This window comes from Pongo pygmaeus, chromosome 11 (assembly GCF_028885625.2).
Source record: "Pongo pygmaeus isolate AG05252 chromosome 11, NHGRI_mPonPyg2-v2.0_pri, whole genome shotgun sequence".
Classification (NCBI taxonomy): domain Eukaryota; kingdom Metazoa; phylum Chordata; class Mammalia; order Primates; family Hominidae; genus Pongo; species Pongo pygmaeus.
The window spans coordinates 77,929,253-77,948,765 of record NC_072384.2 but is presented as its reverse complement, the minus strand read 5'-3'; the positions used below and the strand labels follow the sequence as shown (position 1 = coordinate 77,948,765).

The following is a 19,513-nucleotide window of genomic DNA, read 5'->3' as shown; positions in this document are numbered from 1 at the left end:
ACTCAAGTTTGCAAGACATGATCACAGAGCAAAAAAAAAAAATTGACCTTGCCCACATAAGCCTCAAGCTTTAATCAACTGAGTTAATTAGCCAGAGAATACTAACAAAGATGGCCCTTTTCACTAATGTTTTTATCAATTGAAAAGTGTTTCAAGCCTATCTGATAAAATTCTTTTACTAGCTTGCAATAACTAAAAACATCAGCTCAGAATATTTCCAAGGCACACTATAGGTACACTAAAATAATTACTTTGAATAGAAAAAAGCCAGAGCTGCTCTTTCCTGGGCAGCAAATCAATGGGCATCTCATTGCTTACCACGTGCCCAATGTAAAGGGAAAATGTTAAGTAGGAAATTGGAAAGAAAGATAAAAGAGCTCAATGACTCAGCTTTCAAACAAGCTGGTGTCTTGTTTGCCAGAGATATGGGCTATTAGGCATTATCAACACCCACCTGGCCAAGAAAAAAGCTGTGAAATGTAGATCCCAATATCAGCAAATCTATGGACAAATCAAAATAAGTGTATGCTGTATGCCTTAGCTGACTTTCTCCGAGTGACATGGTTATGTGATGTATTTGGGACTGCCTCTGTTTAAAATTTTCAGCCAAAAAATGCTATTTTCACCCATATTATAAATATTGCAGCTTATAAACAGTAGTATTTGTTCCCCAACAAACTGCCAAAAGGATCACTTTACTGTTTATTAATGGCATAATAATCAGACCTTAGGTTAAAATACTTTTAATTTACTTGTTTACGTTTTTTTTGAGACGGGGTCTCACTTTGTCACCCAGGCTGGAGTGCAGTGGCACAATCTGAGCTCACTGCAACCTCCACCTCCCAGGCTCAAGCAATCCTCCCACCTCAGCCTCCTGAGTAGCTGGGAATACAGGCATGCATCACCATGCCTGGCCATTTTTTGTAGAGACGGGGTTTCACCATGTTGTCCAGGCTGGTCTCAAACTGTGAAGCTCAAGTGATTCACCTGCCTTGGCCTCCCAAAGTGTTGGGACTACAGGCATGTGCCACAGCACCCAGCCATATTAAAATACTTAAGTTAATATTGAAATTAGAGAAAGAGAGAATAAAGCCGAAATTCCCTAGCCTACTATTAAAGGTCCTCCATGATCTTACCTCAACTAACTTTCCACCTTTCTCTTCCAGGATATACTTCTTGAAATCTTCAAGCAAATGAAACGTCTTGCAATTCCTCAATCATACTCACTCTTTATCCACTCTGTGCATTTCCTCTACCTAGAACAGTCTCCCCATTACATCTCCAAAGTCTAAATCCCATCCTTTTCAGGCCCTGTCTGGATGACAAGAAGCCATTCTCTGTGGCTCAGTGGAATTATCCAGGATCTTAACTTTCATAACTTTCACTCAGCACCTATGGGAATTTCCTCAGCCCATCTTGATCAAAGTTATTGACACATGTCTTTTATTTTCAAGACTGGATGCTCTCTGAGGGCAATGTCTACAACTGCTCCATCTTTGTAAGCCCACCTGCACCATGTGCACTTATGCCCATGGCAGATGCTCATGCTTTTTGCTGCAGTATGCAAGAAGGATGCTAAAGTGTGCTAAAGCTCAAGTGACTGATCATTTAAATCAAATGGACAAGTACCTGCACTCAGACAAGTTTTGCTGAAGAAAGACTTCAGTTAAAAAGATATGCAATGAGACTTGTTTTCTTGTGAAGCAAACTGAGAGAGGAGAATTGTAATGCTACTGCCAGGGCATTTACCGACTAGTGATCTGCCAACAGCTACTAACAGTGGTGCATTAAAAGCTTCCTTCCCATTGATGTAACTGATAATATACTTCCAAGTTAGATAAATCACAAGATAGCTGATCCTGTCTTTCCCCTGCTGCAAACTTAAAATACTGTTTGCCTCTGGGGCCTTGGATCAAGAGCTCTCAAGACCTGCATATACAGTGATCATTTCAATCATCATCTCTAATATGCCTTTAACACTAAATATCCAAGTGCCAAAATGCAAAAATTACAGAATCTGATACGTAACAGAACCTACAAGTGCCAAGACAGGGAAAGATTAACAAAAGTATATCCAAACATCAGCAGTCTGATACTAATTGGGCAGAAGTTGACAAGTCCTAACATGGCACTTGGCAGTAACTGAAACGCTTTTTGGATCGCCAAGTAGAGGCTGACTTCACTCTTACATGAAGCCCAGGGCTGTGATGAACAGCAAGTTCTTGCCAGACCACTGGACAGCTGCCCACTGTCTGCAGCCATGTGTTCACAGATGACATCTCTCTGGCTACTCAGTTCAAAAACTGTTACATAAATGAGTTTTGATATTCACTCTTGGACAAAAGTAATTTTCCTAAGCCTCAAATCCTGAAAGAACAATCTAAGTCCTAAACCAGATGAAAGAACAGACTTTTACAGAACTGTCTTGACTAAGTTGTGCTAATGGGAAATTTTCTGTTGGGTCCTCTATCTGGTAGGGCTTTCATATCAATGACATCTGGAACATTCAGTCTAGAATATCACGTTTCTGGTATCTATTGGATTACTGGAATGGCAACTGAATCCTTGGGCAGGGAGCAGGAGATTCTAAGCGTTTTAATTGAGTCAGTCTTTAAAATAACTATTATGTATATTCTTTAAAGTATAAATATGTTTGTCACATGCAAATTGAGGTCAAAATAATGTTTAAAATTATTAATAAATTAGGTGAACACTGTTAGTAGCACTGCCATAAATTACACAGTTTTTGAAATGATAAAATAGACCCTCAATAAGTCTAAGGTTTGTATAATCTGTATCATTTTTCATATGTAGCTTTACTGAATAACCCTGGCTGAATTTCTCTTTTTTGTTTTGTTTTGTTTTTAAGCAAAAACAAAACATTGTTAAGCAGCCAAATTTCTCTTTGAGTCAGTTCTTCAGTCTCCCAGTCTGCTTTGAGGGAATTATTTCAAGCTGCCCCATTTCTTAGACCTCTTGCTGTATCTCTCTTCATCTGGATTTCCATTTGGTTTCCACAGTGACTTGTTTGCTCATTAGAGCACAATAAAATTTAACAACTAAATCAGGCATATTAGCATTCTTATGACTAAAGCTTCCTGTATTTAAATAGATGGTATTGTCAGTAAAATTGAAATAAATTTTAAAATGCCGAGACAGTGAACAATGCCATCCATTACAATTCAAAGCTGTTCTTCTGGAAATATAATTTGATGTCATAGGCTGATTTTAAAAACCTGGATAGGGCAAACAAGGTAGACTATGATTTCCTTGAAATTGAGAGCTTCCTTTGGGCACAAGTGGAAGCCTGTGGTACTGTGTAAAGATAACATAGGCTTTGGAGTTAAACAGGCTTAATTCCAATCCCAGTGTTGATGTTTTCTAACTTTGAAGCCCTGAGCAGGTTACTCAGCCTATCTGACCCTCTATTTCCTCATCTGCAAAATGGGGATTTGGCCTGATAAAACCTAGTTCAAGTTACTTTTGAGATTACAGGTAAGGTGTTCAGGGCCTAGTACTGTAAACTTTCTAACACAGATCAACTAATGCTAGGTTAACATTTTTCTTTTTCAAAACCAAGACCAGTGGATTATTATAACACCTCTATATACATCATACTTTCTTCACACTAAAAAATTGCCATCTCTGGGAGAAATTACATCCCCAAATGATTAACACATTCGTATCAAACATCCAACTTTTGTGAGGCTCATAGAAATAAAGACCATGATTTTAGAAGTTCAAAGCACCACAAAAAATAGGCAGCTGTCATGCGGTGAGTGGCTAAGAGCCCCGTGTCTGGAACCATGTCGGTTCACATTCCTACTCTGCCGCCCTCTAACTGTGTGACGCTGGGAAAGGTATGCCTCCTCTCTGTTCCTTGGTTTCCCTATCTGTGAAATGTGGCTACTAAGAGAGTGTCCACCTCACAGAGTTGTAATGAGAATTAAACAACACTGCCTGGTATATAGGAAGTGCTCAATGTTACCTTTTATTATTATTAAAGCAGCTTTGCCCAAAAGTCACATTGCACATATTTCCAGATTCAAATCATTCATAGTCATGCTTTATGATTCTCCCTGCTCATCTCTCTCCACACAAAAAGAAAATAAGAGGTCATCTTCGATAAGGGAGCCAAATTGAAGAATTTCTTGGAAAGCATTAACTGCCTGATTGCTGTTCTCCATGGTGCAGACCTGTCCTGAGCCTACCCCCAACCCTGCTGCAGGGGTCCTATCACAGGCTCCCTCTTTACTACCAGGCACTCTGCAAGTCTGGGCTACTCAGGGAGCAAAGAGAGGCTGTGGCCACTAACCCATACCTGGACCAGCCAGTGTGTTATCATCCACCCTGCCTGACATTCTGCAGCAGTAGTAAAGCAAGAGTTACCGGCGCAGAGCAGACTCTCAGTTAAGTTGGGATGAATGACATGAACCTGGCAAGGGATAAAGCTGGGAGCTTTGATCTCCATAAAGGTCAGAATTCAGTAACTGGCTGCCACTATGCTTTTCCTATATTTGCCTTCCTAAGTGATGGCCCTACCTCAGGATCCACTTGAATACTGACTGAATGCCTATATTGTGCCTGGCCCTGAGCTTGTGGCAGTGGGAAATCAGATACTATTCCTGCTCTCTGGAGCTTACTCTGTAATATAACAAGGCCTTGGAAGGGAGAGGCAGGGTTTGGAGTCTGGAAATATGAGTAATGCTAACACTGGGAAAAATTCATTCCCTCCCTCCCTTGGGTTGCAATGACCAGCGTCTTTACACATTTTAAATGAACTCTACTGACATCTACAAAACAGTTAAGGATCCATATTTAAATTCTCTTACATTGCTGTTGGGAAAATGAATTGGTATGACCACTTTAGAAAAATGTTTGGCAATATCTTCTAAAGGTACCAATACTCTATGACCCAGCAATTCCATATTATATACCCAAGAGAAATGAGTATTTATGCCCATTAAAACACAAATTGTTCATAGTAGCTTTATAAACGTTCATAATAGTCCCAAACTTAAACTAACCCAAATGTCCATTAACACAGAATATTGTGGGAGCTTCCAGGTTGGCAAACACAATGAGGTCCTGGAAGAGTGACACACCCAAGGTGGGGCACAGAAGCTCTACATGCCCTCCTGGCCCGTCCCCTCATGTCCTGCCCTATACCTCTCTTCTGTCTGACTGTTCCTCAATTGTATCCTTTATAATAAACTGGTAAATGGTATTAAAGAAGAGTTAAATGAGCAGAGAGCTATACCCTGGCCTGCCAATACTGACACACAGGAGAACAAGAGCTATGCAAAGCAATATGGACCAATCCAAAAAGCATACCCTCAGCACAAACACAAAGTTGCAGATTGAAGCTCAGTGCACATACAATCACGCAGGAAGCACTGGAGGCCATCTTAGGACAATGGGGCAAAAAGTCCGAAGATGGATGCCAACATGCTCAGGATGGAGGAAAAAATGGGCAGGGGTGTCACTTGCTGCCATCTCTGAGCCCTACCAACCCAGATGTGAACCTGCCTCAATGCTCTGGCTATAAGGAGGAATAAATGTCTCTATTTTCTGAAGAAAAAAAAAAAAGAGAGAGACAAAATATAGAATATTGTGGAATAGTCATATGATGAAATAATAAACGGAAATGAAAAAAATGAATGATTCATGCAACATCATGCAACAACATGGATGAATTTCAACATAAGAGAGGATTGTATAATTCCATTCATATGAAGTTCAAAGACAGGCTGCACTAATGTGTGATGACAGCAATCAGAATGGCATTCCAAGGGGAGTATGGACTGAAGAAGTCATGAGAGAACCATCCAACATGTCAGAAATGCTTTATATCTTCATCTGGAGGTAGTTTTGTGTATCCATATAGATATAAAAAATAATCACAGTTACATTTAAGATGTGTGTACTTTACTATAATTATACCTTTTAGAAAATTTAAATAAGGGCCAGGTGAAGTGGTTCACGCCTATAATCCTAGCACTTTGGGAGGCCGAGGCGGGCAGATCACCTGAGGTCAGGAGTTTGAGATCAGCCTGGCCAACATGGAGAAATCCCGTTTCTACTAAAACTACAAAAATTAGCTGGGCATGGTGGCGGGTGCCTGTAATCCCAGCTACTCGGGAGACTGAGGCAGAAGAATCGCTTGAACCTGGGAGGCAGAGTTGCAGTGAGCCAAGATCACGTCATTGCACTCTAGCCTGGGCAACAAGAGCGAAACTCCATCTGAAAAAAAAAAGAAAAAAGAAAATTTAAATAATCTAAAAGCACCATATTTACTTTAAAACCTTTAGTGTTCTCCAGCCTTGATTCAGTCATTCACTCACTAATTCATTCATGCCAATATTTACTCAACACCTACCACTATGGTAAGCACTGCAAGCCCACCACGCATGGTCTTCATCATTAGGAAGTATGGATATTAGCGGAGAAAATCACTTCACTGATAGCGTCATTTATTTGGCAATAAATCACAAACTACTTTCTGACACCTCATCTGTTCTTTTTTTTTTTTTTTTGCAATTACTTGACATTTTATATGTTGCTTATAGTTACAGCTGGTCTCAATTTAGAATGTAAATTCCTTGGTTGTTTCAAACTTTTCTATGCTGTTAAATGCCTAGTGCAGTATCTTATACACAGCAGGCATGGGACAATTTCACATTTAACCTGTTACATCACAGTACTTTTCTTGGCCTCAAGTTTTTTGGCCAATGTTCTTTTCTCTGGGTTTTCACTTTTCTCTGCCCCTGATGAAACCCGAAAATCACTTAACAGAATAATATATAGCTTATACTTACATATATCCTACAATGAGAATATTAGATATACCTTTTGTTATTTTCAGTTTTCTTTTCATCCTATAATAGAGCTTAAGAGTATGGAAGAGGTGAAGTGGGGAAGGTAAAGACATAATAGATAGACTCATGTCATTGAAGAAAATGATAAACCTTGTTTTTTTTTTTTTTTTTTTTTTTGAGACGGAGTTTCACTCTCTCACCCAGGCTAGAGTGCAGTGGCAAGATCTCAGCTCATTGCAACCTCCGCCTCCCGGGTTGAAGCAATTCTCCTGCCTCAGCCTCCTGAGTAGCTGGGACTACACACGCATGCCACCATGCCCGGCTAATTTTTATATTTTTAGTAGAGACAGGGTTTCACCATGTTGGCTAGGCTGGTGTCGAACTCTTGACCCCAGGTGACCCACCTGCCTTGGCCTCCCAAAGTGCTGGGATTACAGGCATGAGCTACCACGTCTGGCCTAAACCTTGTTTTGACAGTTTGCAGTGCATTGGCAAAAACAAAAATAGCCATGTCTCTCTGGCTCTCCTCCCCACGCTGCTCAAGACCCCACTGACACCATCTGTATCAACATGTCCAGAAAACACCCTTGTGAATGACACAGCGAGTTCCAGTCTTATCTACCTCCTAGTATTTTTTTAAGTGCAACTTTTCTAAGGGTCACTAATGAGGAAAAGATTTAAAAGTACCAGGAAAAATCTTGGACCCCACAATTGAATGTGGTTAACAATAATAATAATTGTGCTTACAAATGGGGGCAAGTTGAAAGAACTTTGAATTGCTTTAGTTTCATAATTTTCTTTTCTGTGGTCTTGTTGCACATAGATTCTTGAAGCCACCTGTTATCAATGGAGTGAAGAGACTGTGAGGGGCGGTGCTCTGAGGTCTCAACCTCGCTCCATGTGTTAAGGCTTTGTGTTCATGTTCCTGCTGACCTGCAGGATCCGAGCAACTGAGTACCATCTGCTCCCTCACAAGAGCCATGCCCACCTTACAGACGGAGCAAGCTGATCAACCACAAACCCGGTGGCTTCTGTGGTAGAGCATGCTGACATAACAGAATTGGCTTCTGTTTGGTTCTTTCACTGTTCAAAGGGAGAATCCCAAATGCCACAGGATTTTACTTTCCATCCTTTTCTGAGACACCAGCTCACTGTAAATTATAAGGTATCATCCTGGGTGCAATCACTGTAAGTCATACTCTAAGTTGTAATAGGTCAATAAACAGCTGAACGCTTAGTGTTATCCTACAAAAATCAGAAACACACATACATGGGGCTCCAATAGTTCACGGGGCTCACTGTGGTCTTCTTGCGATTGAGACCAGAATCCCCAACAGGCCCTGTGAATCTCAGTGTGATCTGCCCCTGCTTCCTTCCTTGCCTCATCTCACACCATGTTACTCATCCTCTTAAGTCCTAAAGCACATTCTGTTTCCTTGGCCCAAAAAACACTTCTTTCCCTTTCCTTAGCATCTAGTTAATCCCAATTCAGCCTAACCGTCAGTTCCCTGGGGAAGTATTCTCTGCTCCTGCAGGCTGGGCCGGATCTCTCTGCTTCGCAGTCTCATAGCACCTGCATTTTTGTTTTAGCATTTATCACAGTTTGCAATTAGAGATTTCTGTGATTTTTTTCAGGCATATGTTTTACCCACTAGTCTGCAAGTTTCTCAAAGCTACATGATACTCAATAAATATCTGTAGAACAAAGTGGGGAGGGAAGGACAAAAGGAAGGAAAGAAAAAAGGTAGAGGAGGAAAGGGGAGCGAGAGAGAAAGAAAATAAAAAAGTTTACGAAGGTAGTGCCTGCTTCAGTCTTGTCAGATTTAGGCTAGTGACAGGGCCTAAATCCAACCCAGATTAGACTCCCCACGAAAAGGCTGCCATGCTTCCAAGAGCTGGGATAAATCTTCCCACTTAAAGCCACCACAAAAAAGAACCAGTAACCTCTAATACAGTGAGGGAAAATTACTCAATACTGGAACTGGAACTTGGAAAACAGCATGAATAAATTAAAGTATCCAGCCGGCACACTGGCCCGCACCTGTAATCCTAACACTTTGGGAGGCTAAGGCAGGAAGATCACTTGAGCTCAGGAGTTTGAGACCAGACTGGGCAATATAGGGAGATCCTGTCTCTACAAAAAATAAAAATAAATTAGCCAGGCCTGGTAGCATGCACCTGTGGTTCCAGCTACTTAGGAACTTAAGGTGGGAGGATCACTTGAGCCCAGAAGGTTGAGGCTGCAGTGAGCCATGACTGCACCACTGTACTCCAGCCTGGATGACAGAGCAAGATGCTATCTCAAAAAAACAAAACAAAACAAAAGTCTCGTCTGGTCCAGGGGAAGTGACTTATGCCTATAATCCTAGCACTTTGGGAGGCCAAGGCAGGAGGACTGCTTGAGACCAGGAGTTAAAGACCAGCCAACACAACATAGCAAGACCTCATCTCTAAAAAAAAGTGAAAAAAAAAAATCAGCCAGTACTAATTACTCAGGAGGCTGAGTCAGGAGGACTGCTTGAGCCCAGGAGTTGGAGGCTGCAGAGGGCTATGATTACACCATCGCACTCTAGCCTGGGCAAAAGAGCAAGACTCTGTCTCTAAAGAAAAAAAAATGTATCCTGGTATCCTATGTAAACTTTTTGCGTGGTGTTTAGTCGTTTTACAGAAACACACATGAATTTTAATAAGATAACAATTAGTACAAAATCCTAAAAAAGTAAAATATTTAAAAAGTCACTGTGCCCCACTGACAATACTCTTGAGTTTTCACATTCCCTTTGAGGTCTATACAAATGATTCCCAATGTAAGGGCTAGGGACCCATTGGAGAATATGCAATTGTAAGGGGCCTGAAAATACACAGAGGAAGTATTGCCTGCAGACTGAATACATTAAAACCCAATTATTATCATGTTGAAGACCAGGAAATTTTGTATGTTGAAAAAGGCCCTCGTTCTCCAAATAGTTCAAAGCTATGCAATTTAGAAATTAGTTATAATTGGTCCTGTTTCCCAGCACAAATGTTAGAGGTCCTCTTGTGAAATGAGCCCTTATCACTCTGTCTGAGTCAAAATTGTTTTCAACCTCATTAGGGAACTCACCAGACATGCAAGGTGCTGCAGTGCCTAATCTAGTGCTTACAGGAATATGGTCAATCTTCAGGAGTTAACATTTCTGAATTGCTATAAGGTCTTTAAAGGAAATGATGCCATAAAAACCCACAGTGTTAGTGTGATAATGATTAGTTTGGACATTTATATGAGAGAATGATGCTTCAAATCAAGTAATTTCAAGGGACTTAATTTACTTTTTTTTTTTTTCATGTTTTATGGGTTTTACTTTTTCCTGGTTAGATAATTTTCAGAACTGAGTGATATAACTGAAAGATATTACTGGACAAAGCAATTGACATTCACCAAGGAAGGTAGGGTAGTGTCCCATATCGCAGCCCCATTGTGGGTGACAAGGAAGGGAGGCCCTGCCACCAGACAGCTCCCTGAGCTTCATAACATGCCACAGTCCTCTCTGTTGTAAATGTGGGCTATAAGTGACTAAAAGCACTGGCCAAACAGCAGAAAGAAGAAGCTTCAGGGATCCTGAGGCAGTTTTAAATTTATCATCATCATTTTAGAAAATACTGAGAATTTTCTGTTTCACCTGTGTACACACACACACACACAAACACGTGTACACAGTTGAGTGTCTCTGCCGGTCCTCAGACATGAAGTACGAGAGATGACGTTTTGCAGGCAGGAGACTGCCATGTCCCCAAGCACACGTTCGTGGTCACAGAGAGAAAAGAGTGATTACCAAGCATCCCAATACAGCAGAAAACCACACTTAACAGGAGTCAGATGTCTGGGTTTCTAGTCATGGTTCTGCTGCCTTGATGTGTGTCACTTTGTACAAGTAACTTACCGTCTCTGGGGCTTGAACTCTTTATAAACCAAGGATGCTAGGCTGCTAGCGGATTGCAAAGCTTCTTCCAGCTCTGACAGCCTATTCTTTTTTTTGAGACTGAGTTTTGCTTTTGTTGCCCAGGCTGAAGTGCAATGGCTCAATCTCAGCTCACTGCAACCTCCGCCTTCCAGGTTGAAGTGATGCTCCCATCTCAGTCCCCCAAGTAACTGGGATTACAGGCATGTGTCACCACGCCTGGCTAATTTTGTATTTTTAGTAGAGATGGGGTTTCACCATGTGGATCAGGCTAGTCTTGAACTCCTGACCTCAGGTGATCTGCCCTTCTCAGCCTTCCAAAGTGCTGGGATTACAGACGTGAGCCACTGCGCCTGGCCTTGACAGACTATTCTATATGTGCTTTTGTCCAAGATCATACTAACACACCGTTTCTGGAGAAAACTATTATGGAACTAATTCTCATTTCAGAACAGATAAGATCCAGCAAATTTTTAAAAAGCTGTTTTTTTTTTAAAATCTAATTTTTCCACCCATTTCCATGATAAATTTGAAACTATAGCATCAAAAGACTGAGTTTAGAATTTCTAACAAGGCAAGAATTAATTAAGTATCAGAAGAGTCTGTTGAGTACTATATGGAATTTGGATGCACTTTTTCCAACTCTAAATTTCAACTGTATTTGATTCCTCATCTCCATCCCATATTTACCCAAATTATTAATTCTTAGAAACAGTTTAAAGTGAAGGAGATCTATATATATTAATGTCTCCTAATTTTTTCATTAAATACTGGTCACTAGGATGATGAACATAGTTGCCTATGCCCTAACATTGTCCCTTTAAACAGTGATTTAGAAACTTAAGCATTCAGATTTTTCTCTTCCACCACTAATCCACTGGATCCCATATCCCTAAAGAGGGAGACTATTAAGCTACTTCCTGTTGAAATATCAAAGGGAACTCTGCTCTTGTCACACTGCATTTCAGTGATTCTATTTCAAAATATTAACATTTTTCTTTTTAAAAAATGAATATTAAGCTTAAATAAACACAATGACACTTCTGGTATCATTTATTTTGATCATAAAATCCTTGCCTTGGAGACAAATTCTGAATAAGAATGAAGTGGAGTTTGGCTAACATTTTGTTCCTACCCTAAAATACCGGTAAATTTGCATTTTCATCCATCAAAAACAATTCTCTTTTGCAATACATATTATGGAAAATTTAATACTCAAACAATTATTTCACACATTAATCTGTTAAATATTTAACAAATTTACTTCATTATTGTAGATATTCAACTTGAAAACTGACATACTTTTGAGACTGGTATTTTAAACCTGTATGGGCAGAGTTTTTTTAGCAAAGCAAAAAAATCTACCTCTATACTTTATCCTAAATTTTCCTATAAAGTAAGTAAAATAATTCAGGTCTTCATCTCAAATTATAACATACATACTTATAATGTTTTGCCTTAGATATCGACTCTGTGCATGAACACATATATCCCTACCCTGCTAAAGACAAAATACTAACCAAAATGTCTTACACATTGCCTTTCATTAAATAATAATAACAGCAACATTAAAGTTTAGGATCAGTAGGAGAAATGTGACAAAAATGGTGACATAGCTCTTACTTGACTATAAAGGAAAACCAGAACCACTGTGGACATGAGGGGTTTGTACCCAGCTAATCTTGTCTTATATTCATACACTGAATATCTCATTTCTAGAGATAAAATCCCTTTTCCAAAAAAATGTTCAAAGTGAGAAAACAGTTGAAGAAAGGTCAACCAAAGCTGAAATTCGTTCAATACAAAATTATCCATTTGAACTTCTATAATCTGTTTTCTGATCTCTTCACTTCACATAAGACACTTTGCATCAAGGCCTCCAGCCATTTCTGTACTGCAGAAGCCAGTAACTAATAATATTTGTGTTTCACCTTTCTGAGTCCTTTCTTTACTCAGACACATTCAAATGTAGCTTTTCTGAAAGGGAAAAGGAGTAGACAGAAAAACAGACTGTGTAATATTTTAAGATCCTTTTGCAGTTCTTTTTTCTACAATTTGAAAATTATATCCTTAGCTCCTTCTATATTATCTTATAGTCTTTGATCTGTTATCCCATACTTTTCTAACTAATCATCATTTTTTAGTTAGTTCTCTTATGTTTTTCTTCTGCTTTTTTTTTCAATTATAATGTTTCTGAGGAGTAATGTGAGTAATTCTTAGGTATACAGGGTGATGTTTTACAAATGTATACAACTACATGACCACCACCCAAATCAAGGTATAGAAATTAACCTGCCAATCAATAATTCCTCAAAGAACCATCATTTTGATTTCTAATACCAAAGATTCCTTTCTTCTAGTTTTAAACTTTATATAGATAAGCATCAGGGGTTTTTTGTTGTTGTTGTTGTTTTGTTTTGTTTGTATTGTTTTGTTTTGAGATGGAGTTTACTCTCCCTTGTTATTTCCAATCTGAATTAGAATTATCAGCATGAGCTCAAGAAATAGTTTACTTAAAGGTAAAATTTCCTAACTTTATCCTCTGAAAAGGCCTAGAAATAATAACTAACCAAGTAGTAATCACCACCCCTTGTGCCCATATTGTATCTGGAAATACCATTTCCATCTTAGAGCTCCTTAGAGAGATGGCCAATCCCAGGTCTGGAGACAAAAAAATAGAATGAGCCTGAAACATCTTGTCTACTAGGACCACATTATAAATTAGTAGAAAGACAGATAGAGAAGATAGACACACACATACACATACATATACATATACATATACATATACATATACATATACATATACATATACATACAGCTTGGAAGTCAATTGGAAGGGCTTTCCTAGCCAAAAATGGGATAATTAGATAACCCAAAAAAAATAATGACTACAATTGAATTGAAACATATCAAATGTGTTTAAGTCCATATGGTTATGATGATCTTCTAAAAAAACAATTCATTGGTCACCTTTGGAGGTCAGCTAACCAACCCATCTTGAAACTGGTGCATAAAAGAAAATAATAAAGAATTTATCCTGCTTTTCTATGACACATCATTAGCAGCAGGTAGCTGAGGCCTTAATGTGGAACAGTTGTTTTTTACAGAATCATTCCAATTAATGAAGAAGAATATTAGATTAGAAGATTACCATTTTGTATCTCCTAATGAATGAATGGAACCTCGGCAAATATCATCCATCGCTGCTATGGTAATTACCAAGGCCCGTCACATCCTCTCCAAGTTTCACATAGGGAAAAAGATCACCCAGTATAGATTCAAGCTTAAGCAGCAAAGGGAGTAAAGCCAAAGTTAATTTTACCATTTGGACTCTCTTCTCTCCAATGAGTTAAAGAAATTACAAGTAACTCAGCAATATCAGCCTGCAAACATTCTTTGGAATAGAAACTGCTGCCTGTCAAAGAAGCCAGAGGCAGTTATAAATTAGTTCATCCCTGGGTTCACTGCTCTACTCAGGAGTATTTCCTATATAAACTCTTACATATTTCTTCCCTAAAAGCTAAAAGTAAGGGTAATTCTGACTTTTTTTTGGTGGGGTGGGGGTTCTGTGTTCTCTTCCTCCAAACTAAAATAGAGATAATTGAGTTAAAGAATTCAAAGAAAATTCCCTGAAGAAGAAAAACACATTTGGATCCAATTCGACTGTTGAGTCCTGATTTCTTTGAAATGAAATGAAATGCAAGCTCTGGGTACAGTAATTTAACCACTATTTTGATCATTTCTCTTCTACTTAATTAGCAAAACTGAACCATTAATAATCTCATTAAAAATGAAGAGACAGGTAAATGGCTTTCTAGATTTTACAATTATCAGCACTTGACCTTAAAAAGTCAGCACAATCTCAAAAAGAATTTGATCAAAAGACCTCCAAAGACATATATGCTTTCTGTCACTCATTTTCCAGAAAAGTAAAATAACAAAAACATATATGCAGGTACACTTGGGGAAAATAGGGGTCAGGAAGCACGGTGGAGAAGCATCTGTTATATTAGCAAATGACTCAGCTAGCTACAGGCAAACTACTTCACAGTGTGGCATCTCCTCCATCAACAACCTTCAGAAGAGAATCAGCTCTGTCACTGGAGAGAATGATGGATCCCTGATCAGGAAAACTGTTCATCTCTCTTTGTGAGCTCAAGCAATAATGAGAGGAAGCCAGAGCTTGGGTTTTCTCAGAGTATCATTCAGAGAATTATCTTTCTGTAACTATGAGTTCAGGCTATAGCCTCAGACTCAACAAATAGTATTATATTCTGGATTAAAAAAAAAAAAAAAAGACCTTTACAGACTTGAACCTGAATAAAAGAAGCCACACACAAAAGAACACATACAGAATGATTTGATTCATAAGAAGTTCAAGAACAAGCAAAAGTAGTCTCCAGTGGAAAAAAAAAATCAAAACAGCCCTGCTCTGGGCAGGATGGGGAGTTGACAGCAAAAGGACGTATAAGAATTTTTTTTGGAGAGACAGAACTATCATGATAGGCGTATGAGTTACATAGGTATAACCATTTGTCAAGACCGTATAGCTAAGATTAGTGCTTTCAGTATAGGTAAACTTTTTAAAAAATTTTTAAAATCACCATCATTACCATCACGTGGGGCTGAGAGTTGGTGGATGTATAGATTATATAAGAATGGTAGGATACCAATAATTGTCGTGGCTGAGTGATGGGTACATGGGTGTACAATATTCTGTTTAATCTATACATCTTTGAAATTTTCCATGATAAAAAGTCTTTTAAAAAACTAGAGCTTGGCCAGGCGCAGTGGCTCATGCCTGTAAATCTCAGCACTCTGGGAGGCCGAGGTGGGCCGATCACTTGAGGCCAGAAGTTTGAGACCAGCCAACATGGCAAAACTCCTCTACTAAACACAGAAAAATTAGCCAGGCATGGTGGCACACGCCTGTAATCCCAGCTACTCGGGAGGCTGAGGCAGAAGCGCTTGAATTGGGGAGGTGGAGGCTATGGTGAGCCAAGATCGCGCCACTGCACACCAGCCTGGGTGACAGAGTGAGACTCCATCTCAAAAAAAAAAACCTAGAACTTTAAGCCAGTGCAGTGGCTCACACCTGTAATCCCAGCACTTTGGGAGGCTTTGGTGGAAGGATCACTTGAACCCAGGAGTTTGAAACCAGCCTGGGCAACATAGGTAGACCCTGTTTCTACAAATAATTTTTGAAAATCATCTGGGCATAGTGGCACATACCTGTGATCCCAGCTACTCATGAGGCTTAGGCAGGAGGATCACTTGAGCCCAGGAGGTCAAGCCTGCAGTGATTGTGCCACTGTACTCCAGTTTGGGCAACAGAGCAAGATCCGGTCTCAAAAAAAAAAAGGAATTAAAAAAATATATACAACTAGAACTTTGGTTCCCTCTCCACCATTTAATAGCTATTGTTTCCCTGGGAAAGTCACAACCTTTCTGAACCTCAGTTTATTCATCTACAAACTAGAGATAATGACCCCTGCACACCTTATTCAAAATAACCTTAGGTTGTTGCTAAGTAACAAATAAGGCAATTGATATAAAAGTAATTTCTAAACTGTGAAGCAATATATAAATATAGCAAATTCATAGTAATGAGGATTTGTAATTACTCATAGGCCACATTCCTTGTTGAAGAAATCATTAATATATTTCCTTACGACAGAAAAAGTTTATTCACTTTTTAATATTTCTTGCCTAAAAAAAGTAATAGAAATAATATGACAGAAGTATGTACAATAAAAATGTTATTTATATTTGGTTACAAAGTATACTATATGATTCATTTTGCATAATTTCCTAAAAATGCAAAAATTTAAGCCTTTAGAAAGTTTATATCCTTGAACATACACAAACTTGATGGTCAAGAAAAGATGCCTAAAAGCATATTCTAGAAGGAAGTTTGTTTAATATTTTAAATGATCTGGATAATTCACATGTTTATAGTTGAGAATCAACCATTATAAAACTCACTGAAGCTTTACCATCCAAAATAATGTTCATGAGTTTATATAGAATTACATTGGGGGTAATAGACATTAAATTCTTAATGGGACTCGATTGTACTTAGAAATTGGAAAGCTAGATATTTGGCCTTCCAATGCTAAGACACACATATATTCCACTCAAGAAAGTCCAGCTAAAAGTAGATATGTGGACCATTTTTTAATTTTTTTTTTAACTTGTCTGTTAGGCTTAGTCAGGTGACACTATCCACAAAATACAAGTCATATTGAGAGAGAGTTGCAGGTGTAATTCTACTGTAATGTTCTGGTCTAATCCCCAGCAGTCAGGGGAAAAGACAAACTAGGTTGGCCTGGTGTGCTGTAGCTGGCTCAAATTTCAAAGTGAGTTAGGCATGCCAGAATGCTGTTTTAAATAAGAATATTCTCTCCCTCTCCCTCTCCCTCTCCCTCTCCCTCTCCCTCTCCCTCTCCCTCTCCCTCTCCCTCTCCCTCTCCCTCTCCCTCTCCGTCTCCCTCTCCCCTTTTTTCGGTCTCCCTCTGTTATCGAAGCTGGACTGTACTGCCGTGATCTCGGCTCGCTGCAACCTCCCTGCCTCGGGCTCCTGTGATTCTCCTGCCTCGGCCTGCCGAGTGCCTGGGATTGCAGGCGCGCGCCGCCACGCCTGAATGGTTTTTGTATTTTTGGTGGAGACGGGGTTTCGCCGTGTTGACCGGGCTGGTCTCCAGCTCCTGGCCTCTAGTGATCTGCCCGCCTCAGCCTCCCGAGGTGCTGGGATTGCAGACGGAGTCTCGCTAACTCAACGCTCAATGGTGCTCAGGCTGGAGTGCAGTGGTGTGATCTCGGCTCGCTGCAACCTCCACCTACCAGCCTCCCGCCTTGGCCTCTTAAAGTGCTAAGATTACAGCCTCTGCCCCGCCGCCACCCCGTCTAGGAAGTGAGGAGCGTCTCTGCCTGGCCGCCCATCGTCTGGGATGTGAGGAGCCCCTCTGCCCGGCCGCCCTATCTGGGAAGTGAGGAGCGCCTCTGCCCGGCCGCCCTGTCTGGGAGGTGAGGAGCGCCTCTGCCCGGCTGCCCCATCTGGGAAGTGAGGAGCGCCTCTGCCCGGCCGCCCTATCTGGGAAGTGAGGAGCGCCTCTGCCCGGCCGCCCATCGTCTGGGAGGTGAGGAGCGCCTCTGCCCGGCTGCCACCCCGTCTGGGAGGAAGTGAGGAGCGCCTCTGCCCGGCTGCCCCGTCTGGGAGATGAGGAGCACCTCTGCCCGGCCGCCCCGTCTGGGAGGTGAGGAGCGCCTCTGCCCGGCCGCCACCCCGTCTGGGAGGAAGTGAGGAGCGCCTCTGCCCGGCCGCCCCGTCTGGGAAGTGAGGAGCGCCTCTGCCTGGCCTCCACCCCGTCTGGGAGGAAGTGAGGAGCGCCTCTGCCCGGTTGCCCCATCTGGGAAGTGAGGAGCGCCTCTGCCCGGCCGCCACCCCGTCTGGGAAGTGAGGAGCGCCTCTGCCCGGCTGCCACCCCATGTGGGAAGTGAGGAGCGCCTCTGCCCGGCCGCCCCGCCTGGGAGGTGAGGAGCGCCTCTGCCTGGCCACCACCCCGTCTGGGAGGAAGTGAGGAGCACCTCTGCCCAGCTGCCCCATCTGGGAAGTGAGGAGCGCCTCTGCCCGGCTGCCACCCCCTATGGGAAGTGATGAGCGCCTCTGCCCGGCCGCCCACTCTGGGAAGTGAGGAGCGCCTCTGCCCAGCCGCCCACTCTGGGAGGTGAGGAGCGCCTCTGCCCGGCCGCCCCATCTGGGAGGTGAGGAGCGCCTCTGCCTGGCCGCCACCCCATCTGGGAGGAAGTGAGGAGCATCTCTGCCCAGCTGCCCCATCTGGGAAGTGAGGAGCGCCTCTGCCCGGCTGCCACCCCCTATGGGAAGTGAGGAGCGCCTCTGCCCGGCCGCCCACTCTGGGAGGTGAGGAGGGCCTCTGCCCGGCCGCCCCGTCTGGGAGGTGAGGAGCGCCTCTGCCTGGCCGCCACCCCGTCTGGGAGGAAGTGAGGAGCGCCTCTGCCCGGCCGCCCACTCTGGGAAGTGAGGAGCGCCTCTGCCCGGCCGCCCACTCTGGGAAGTGAGGAGCGCCTCTGCCCGGCCGCCCACTCTGGGAGGTGAGGAGCGCCTCTGCCTGGCCACTCCGTCTGGGAAGGGAGGAGCGCCTCTGCCTGGCCGCCCCGTCTGGGAGGTGAGGAGCACCTCTGCCCGGCCGCCACCCCGTCTGGGAGGAAGTGAGGAGCACCTCTGCCCGGCCGCCCCGTCTGGGAAGTGAGGAGCGCCTCTGCCTGGCCGCCACCCCGTCTGGGAGGAAGTGAGGAGCGCCTCTGCCTGGCTGCCCCATCTGGGAAGTGAGGAGCGCCTCTGCCCGGCCGCCACCCCATATGGGAAGTGAGGAGCGCCTCTGCCTGACCACTCCGTCTGGGAGGTGAGGAGCGCCTCTGCCCGGCCGCCCCGTCTGGGAGGTGAGGAGTGCCTCTGCCCGGCCGTCACCCCGTCTGGGAGGAAGTGTGGAGCACCTCTGCCCGGCCGCCCCGTCTGGGAGATGAGGAGCACCTCTGCCCGGCCGCCCCGTCTGGGAGATGAGGAACACCTCTGCCCGGCTGCCCCGTCTGGGAGGTGAGGAGTGCCTCTGCCCGGCTGCCACCCCGTCTGGGAGGAAGTGAGGAGCACCTCTGCCCGGCCGCCCCCTCTGGGAAGTGAGGAGCGCCTCTGCCTGGCCGCCACCCCGTCTGGGAGGAAGTGGGGAGCGCCTCTGC

The 19,513-nt window shown here is 42.6% G+C and overlaps 1 protein-coding gene across 22 annotated transcripts in view; it reads right to left on the bottom strand.

Moving 5' to 3' along the window:
- The window catches only part of OSBPL6 (oxysterol binding protein like 6), a 203,493-nt gene that overhangs the window by 119,064 nt on the left and 64,916 nt on the right, over nt 1-19,513 (bottom strand). Inside the window, exon 3 of one of the 22 annotated variants that reach the window (XM_063647650.1) lies at nt 5,944-6,243. The exons of the other annotated variants lie outside the window; for them this stretch is intronic. The gene's annotated coding sequence lies outside the window, so the exon portion shown is untranslated. The remainder of the gene's footprint in view (nt 1-5,943; nt 6,244-19,513) is intronic. 22 annotated transcript variants of the gene reach the window in all.